The following is a 7,539-nucleotide window of genomic DNA, read 5'->3' as shown; positions in this document are numbered from 1 at the left end:
TATACTTCTCATAGTATTCCAACGAAGGTCACCAAGAATTGCTTCATTTGCTGTATGTCTGCATGCTTTTAGGATGAATTTACTCACTAAGCGTTGCATTCTTTCAAGACTTTCTTGTCAGTTGTGCTAAGTGTGTGTGTGTATATATATATATATATATATATATATATATATATATATATATATATATATATATATATATATATATATATATATATATATATATATATATATATATATATATATATAAGTATACAGATGTCCTCGTGGGAAATTACAGTGCTCAATGCAAAAGCAGAGCATTATAAATAAACAGATTACTTCAAGTACAAAGTAATTATATATATATATATATATATATATATATATATATATATATATATATATATATATATATATATATATATATATATATATATATATATATATATATATATATATATATATATATATATGCTACTCAACATTTTGGAATGCCTTGGGCACTATCAAATGACCTCTCAAGCTACAATTTATTGCAGCTACTGACAATCAGGTTTGACATGATGTTATATCAAATTTGATTATCAGTAGTCTTGGACAGCCATCACCGTAGACAGTGATTGCTCTTTAAAGTCTACAATTGGTTGACTATCAACTCAGTTTGAATTGCTGCAGTCGATTGGATGGCACCATCCCCAGCAGACAAAACCTCAAGCATCAAGCTTCAAACTTCAGCAAGACCAGGTCTGGACGACAACAGTATACTTTAACCAACAATCACATGACCCTATAACTGTTAACATCGGCAATATCGCACATGGTAGCAGAAACAATATCAAAAATGTTATTTAGCTCATATTTGGTATGTCTATAAGAGCTTATACTAGTATGGTGAGTCGGTGGTGTCTGTATGTCTGTCCGTCTGATGCAAAAGCTCCCAAACCGCCACACCTACCATCTTAGTATTTGGTGTAAAGGTAGACCCAGAGGTGGAGATGCGACGTTGTTCAAATGAACATGTCAGTATCAAAAATATGCAAATGAGGGAAGAAAAAAGGGAAATATTGCAAATGTGCTGGAGTGGTGAAACAGCCTACATATCTGAGTCAGAGGTAAGCCTGTTCCTAAAGTTTACCTCTATGACCTTTAACCTATTTGTATGCAGTGTACTTATTATGTGTAGGAGTGGTGGCAGTGACTGAAACAGCCTACTCCACTGACCTTGAGTCATTACCTGTCATTATTCATGACATGAACTGATAAACTGATAAATGTTGGCAGACCTGCTGAAACCATGAAGGACTGTTGAAACCTTCCTCTGCTAAGCCTGTTCCTAAAGTTGACCTCCAGTACCTAGTTTCAGACCTTGTTTACTTTTGTCATTCTTGTTTTTTTTTAAATATTATTTCTTGATGGACTAATTCAAACAAAATATGAGCACACTGTCCTTGACAGTATTTTTATATGGTTTAATCAATATACAAATATCAGTTTGCAATGGTCCCTCATCTGTGGTTTGTCATACCTGTAACAATAGAAATTATATTATTTTAATAAATAAATATACAAATAAGTAAATAAAGTAAAACAGTGGCTTGAGGTTATTTATTTAAATCAATAAAATATACGTAAGAGTGCTGGTTGGTAAGGGAGCATTGTCTTTGTACAGGGAGGGGGTTTGGTGGAATCAGGGGTTGACTTTTACGAAACCGTCTTGGGGGGGGGGGGCAAATTTTACAATGAATGATTGGAAGGGGGGGGGGGGTCAAATTTTACAAAAGTTGGTATGGAGTTATGGAAAAAAATTTGACTTTGGAATTTCACCGAAATGTTGCTTGGTCCTCCATACATAATCTATGAGTAGTCTATGAGAAGCTATGAATAATTTCTTTTAAATACAAAACTAGCTAAATCTGTGTATTTATGTATTCTTGATTATTGATATTAGTGTACTTGATTAGACTAGACGATTACAAGTTCATGTGTGTGCAAGAAATTGATTTTGGAATTTCAAAAAATGTTGATTCTCTATACATTGTGGTATGTGAGGAAACTTTGAATATTTTTTTACAATACAAAACTAGCTATTAAAAAAGTTTGACAATTGATATAAATGTACATAACGAGAATATTATATTTGAAAGAGCAGATCTGAAAAACCAATATTATATTGGAATTTCACCCAGTGATTATTTGTAAAGTTCAAAAAGGATTCTTTGAAAGTTCAAAGGTCAAATGGGAGGTTGCGAGGGGTTAATGAATCAAATCTGATGATTTTTTTTTTGGGGGGGGGGGGATGGGATGGCGGGGTCACATTTTACAATTGATGAATTTGGGTGTTCAAATTTTACACATTAGATTTGGAGGGGGGTCGCTTTTTACATTTCATTTGTCGCTCAAATTTCGCCGGACCCCCCCCCCCCTCGTAAAAAACGAATGCTCTCTAATGCATACAATGACGTAAATAATTTAAAATAGCAACAGCAGGATGTACAGCAAGAACATCAGCAACAACGACAACAATAAATAATAATAATAATAATAAATTGGTTAATCATTACATCGCCTGCGTTACGTCAAATGAATCCCGTATCAAAGCATTTGCGTAACATTTGAAATAAAGCGGGTTGTGGATCGTGACGTCATACCACCACGCTTTTATACATGATTTTGAGTGCTGAATTGTGCTGCCGTAGGGGGCGTGTGAATGTTTTCGACTGACTGACGTTCACCAGAATCGTGTAGTATGGTATCACTGGAATCGAGCGCTTTAATCGGAGGATTCATTGCTGCTGCGTAAGTATACCGAAATGTAGTCGAATCTGTGCTTTGGAGAGTAACGGATATTAATTTGTAATAACCTGCATCATGTCTGCTAAGGACATGTAAGACGGCAGATAGCGCACACGTACCGTGTATAACTTGCGAGCAGTCGTTCTCGGCTGATGTACGGTGTATGCCGTACAGCCCTACGAGCGCCCTTGGTGTAGAGGAGGTACTAGGTTGCCGTGCCGTGCCTCTTGTCATAAACCTGAGGTCGCCGGTAATGTAGTCCGACATTCTGCGCAAACTGGCAGAGTCGGAAGTTGTTTTCTGACTGGATACCTCCCATTACAGCGTACCTCCATGCTCTCAAAACAACGATTGACTGAAATTCAACTGCCTACCCGCCTGGGATAGGAGCTAGATCGAGGCAGGCAATGATTTCGATTCAGGGCGTCGTGTGTTAAATTCTCGTAATTACTTTTTCGTCAGTTTGTTGTTGTGTATGATCATGGAGCCAAAAAAAGGATGGTATGATGATATCAATTTGCACATCATGGCGTGTGATTCAGTATTCGCCGGATGGCTCCTATAGATGACACAGCTTTTTCACAAAAGTCGTTGTGCAAACGTAAATGTTCGGACGTAAGGATGTCATCATTATTATTGCAATCGTACGATCGTACGGCTACAACATCGTTCGCAGGGCTATAGTATTACTAGCTGCAATAATTGTAGTCAGGGAGGGGTGCACGTGATCATTTGCTTACTGGGACTATGGAGTCTCTGCTACCTCCATGCTGGGACGAATACGGAAGTGGAACTGCCGTCCACTGCCCGTCGGGAAATTCGGCTACTAATTACTGCCTGTGACTGCCCGTAGCTGCCTGAGGACTGCCCGAGGAAAAAGTGGGCCAAATTTCGCCCATTTTAACACTGGGCCAATAGGTTCAGATTATATCATGCCCAGCCAACCAAAAATATCATTGATTTGGCGTTAACCTGATGTTTTCTCCGGCGGATTTGGAACTTGGAAGACGCCGGGCCCGGGGGGGGGGGGGGGGGTAACTCCATGGCTAATAGTACGGGGGGGGGGGGCTCCGCACGAACATGGAAACCCAAACTGTTGTGATACCAGTTTCGAGCAAAAAAACCTACCCTTTTGATACCTAGTTGTCGAAACGCAGCTACCTCTTGGCGGGGTAGCGTGAGTTGCTATGTGAGTGGTGGGGTTGACTTTGACCCACATAGCAACTCACGCTACCCCGCCAACAGATAGCTGCGTTTCCACAGCTATCTGATACCATACAATACCATACGTATGCAGATACGACTCACTCGCCTTGCGTAACAGGGGTAGATCTGGGATGTAGATACATGGGTTTCCAGTGTTGACAGCATGATTTTTTAACAAATGTCAGTTTGTGTTTAAAACCGGACCCTTTCTCATACCAACACCTCGTGAAAAGTATACCCTTTCTGATACCAAACAGTGCAAAAAAACGACCCCTTTCGCGCGGACCCTCCCCGTATAGCCATCTATGGGAGTTACCCCCCCCTGGGCGCCGGGCTTGAAGGACGTCGCCAGCTTGATAGTGAGATCATACCATTCAGTCTGAGAGATGGTACAATAACCTCGCCGAGCGCGTACAGCTTGACAGCCTACCACCCCATGCACTGAATGGTATGATCTCACAATCAAGATTGGGATGTTTTTCTAGCCGAAAGCCCGGCGTCTTTCGGGTTCTCAAACCACTACAGAAAAACACCAAATTAATGATATTTTTGGTTAGTCAGGCATAATATAAGTTCAAGCTATTGGCTTAGTGTTAAATTGGTGAAATTTGGCCTACTTGCTCCACGGGCAGTTCTTGGGCAGTCCTCAGGCAGTTACGGGCAGTCACAGGCAGTAATTAAGTAGGACCCAGGAAATTAGCCTTCCTATTACAGTATCAGTCAATACCAAAAACCGCTACTCTTTGTAAAAACAAATTAAATATTAACTATAGTCCCAGATCTGAAAAACGTCGATTTTTGAAGGAGTAGCAACGCTAATCGTGTGATCTGTACCACTTGGTACTTAGACTGCCCGTCGGCGTCCAACCACTGCCCGTCACTGCCCGCCAGGAAATTAGCCTTCCAATTTACTCACTAATCAGTTTTGTAGTTTTGTAATTTTGTAGCGTTTTATAAATATGAGTGGTCTTTGGTATTGAGATATCGACTGATTACAGTAATAGGAATGTTCATTTCGTGACTGGCAGTAATTAGTAGGACCGAAGTGAAATTAAACATTACAACGGCCTGAAAAGGGCATCAAACTACCCCTTAGGCTGCATTCAAAAAATGGGGGGGGGGGGGGGGGGAGGAGGAATCGCAATTGAATTTTTTTGAATTTTTTCTTCAGATCCCCCCTCAATACCCTCAAAAATTTTCAAGTCCCCCCTGTCTATATGATCAAAAATTTCAAATCCCCCCAAATTACCATGTAGCCGTTTATTTATTAGGAATGAACGCAGAGTGAAAATAAACATGTATTGCGTAGTTCTAAGTATCAGCAGGTTGTTGAGCCATATACCCAGGGCAAGTTCTTAAATTGATTCATTTTTAAACGCATCAGTGGATTTATCAGTCTAAGCTGACTTGAGTTTATCCAACTCTGGCCAGGTCAATGGCACCAGCTGAAAAGCACACAAAATGACAATCATGACAGAGAGTATGAAAATTGTGTATTCCTGGCTACATTTTACCAAATTGTGAATATGACATTAAACTGGTCCAATAATCATTTTCATTCAAGGTAATACATAACCAGGTCCATGGGACATTTGAGATTTACAAATTTAAGTAGGACCATCCTGAACCACTGATAGTTAGTGGTGGTACCAGGTGTCCGGAATGGGTAAGCGTACCCTGCTAGCATGCTACACCCGTCAGGATTGGTCCCAAAATTGTCTAAATATTGTATGAAGTGATACAGTATATAAATCACTGTTATAAGTCAAAGCCAGGAATGCTGTCGCTAATCATTTGAGTGACCGAGGTGTCATATTTGGCCACAATGTCATCATATCGACCGTAGAACTTTTTGAAAGTCCTCACGAGTCTTTTGGATGTATATCCCTGTCTCACTAGTTTTGATACTAATAAGCTGTGTCTCATTTGAAAATCCACGTAGGAATCACAAGCCCTACAATATCTGAGAAGTTGAGACACATACACACCATAAGCAGGTGCAGATGGAATATCACTTGATAAGTGGGGATAATTTATGATTTCAAAATCAAAATCATCCCTTTTGTCATACAGCTTAGTGTGTAGCCCATTAGTACGCACTTGCAGGAACAGATCAAGATATGAAGCTGAGTTCCTACTCTCAGTTGTTTCTTTGATTTCCAATTCATCAGGGTATATATGATGTAAGTAATTTGATATGTCTGGATTGTTTAGACTAACCAGATCATCAATATATTTATGCGTGTTGTTAAAACGCCTTGCAAGATTTTTAGACCCTGCTTTGTAGAGAGATTGTAGGAACTGCTGCTTCATATGAATAGGGAAATAAGTCAGCAAGAAGTGGTGCACAATTTGTACCCATTGGTATGCCGATAGATTGTTGAAAGGTCATACCACCAAACTTAACAAATATGTCGTCGATTAAGAAATTAAGCATGTTAATAATTTCTTCATCTGTGTATTTGTGCTGGGCATCCATGTTGTTACTAAAATAACCTGACCCATGTTTGATGGTTATGTATTGGTACCCTCTACTGCCATTTTATGCAGGAAAGCTTGTTTAACAAGAGATGACAGCCTTGTTTACAGTTTATCGTGGGGATTGTGGTGTAGTGTGGAAAAGTCAAATGTTTGGATTGACCTGAAAACTGAGCATAGACGCAGTGACCATCCGAAAAATTTAGTTTTTCAAAAGTATAAGACATATGCAACTTAGATGCTACTTATAAATGTTTTACAAAATTGACAATACTGGAAGGTTAAAATATTCAATCAAATTAATGTTTTAATCTCAGAAATTTGGGTGTAATAATGGCAAATTTGGTAAAAATTAAATGATTCCATTTTGTCAAAATAGACTGTCAACAATCCCACGTGTCTCCTTTGCCAAAAATGCCAACTTGGTCACTTGCCAAGTGGTGTGGAATATGCTTTCCTACTGCTGAGAGTTAAATGCTTGACGGGGAGTGCCAAAGGCAGAGGGCAGGCATTTGTGCCCAGTGAAAAGTCCAAGCTGCACAGACTGGCAAGGCTACAAAGGCACAAGCAGCTGTTGCCAGTCTAATCTCAAAAGTAAATGCTGTACCAATATGTAGTTGACAACACAATATGTTTTATAGCTTCTTTTATCTGTGACTGTTGCTACGTTCAGACGGGTATAAATTGAAACACTTCTGCAACACTATTTATGATTTGTAAACACGGGGGATTAATAGTTTGAGTCCACTTGCATCCACACTCACAAAATTAAGCCATTGTTTGGTGTTTAAGACGTCTTAATGCGCCCTCTCGAGTTCAAAAGGTGTGAATGGCCAAGCATACGGCATAGCAAGATGGCTGAAATGAACGACATCGTGCTGGCTTGTCTTCTGTTTTTTTACCTGCTGCATATGCGGTCCAGACCGAGTCATCGTCGCCTTAATGATCTGAATGTAGACCAAATGCAATTGTTAACCGATTTAGCCCATGAGTTTTATAAGTTCAGAACTGTAATAAAGGGAAAGCGGCTCTACGCATCACCTACCGGTACACTATTTTTTCGTTCTCTGTATTAATGTT

General features: G+C 39.5%; 1 protein-coding gene across 2 annotated transcripts in view; it reads left to right on the top strand.

Moving 5' to 3' along the window:
* Positions 1–2,677: 2,677 nt before the first annotated feature.
* Positions 2,678–7,539, top strand: part of LOC139145776 (uncharacterized) — an 85,234-nt gene continuing 80,372 nt past the window's right edge. The window contains exon 1 of one of the 2 annotated variants that reach the window (XM_070717082.1): positions 2,678–2,778. The gene's annotated coding sequence lies outside the window, so the exon portion shown is untranslated. The remainder of the gene's footprint in view (positions 2,779–7,539) is intronic. The other variant, XM_070717083.1, reaches the window with a different exon arrangement.

Source organism: Ptychodera flava, chromosome 12 (assembly GCF_041260155.1).
Source record: "Ptychodera flava strain L36383 chromosome 12, AS_Pfla_20210202, whole genome shotgun sequence".
NCBI lineage: Eukaryota > Metazoa > Hemichordata > Enteropneusta > Ptychoderidae > Ptychodera > Ptychodera flava.
Note: the sequence above shows the minus strand (reverse complement) of the source record. Positions and strands in the feature narration are given on the sequence as shown.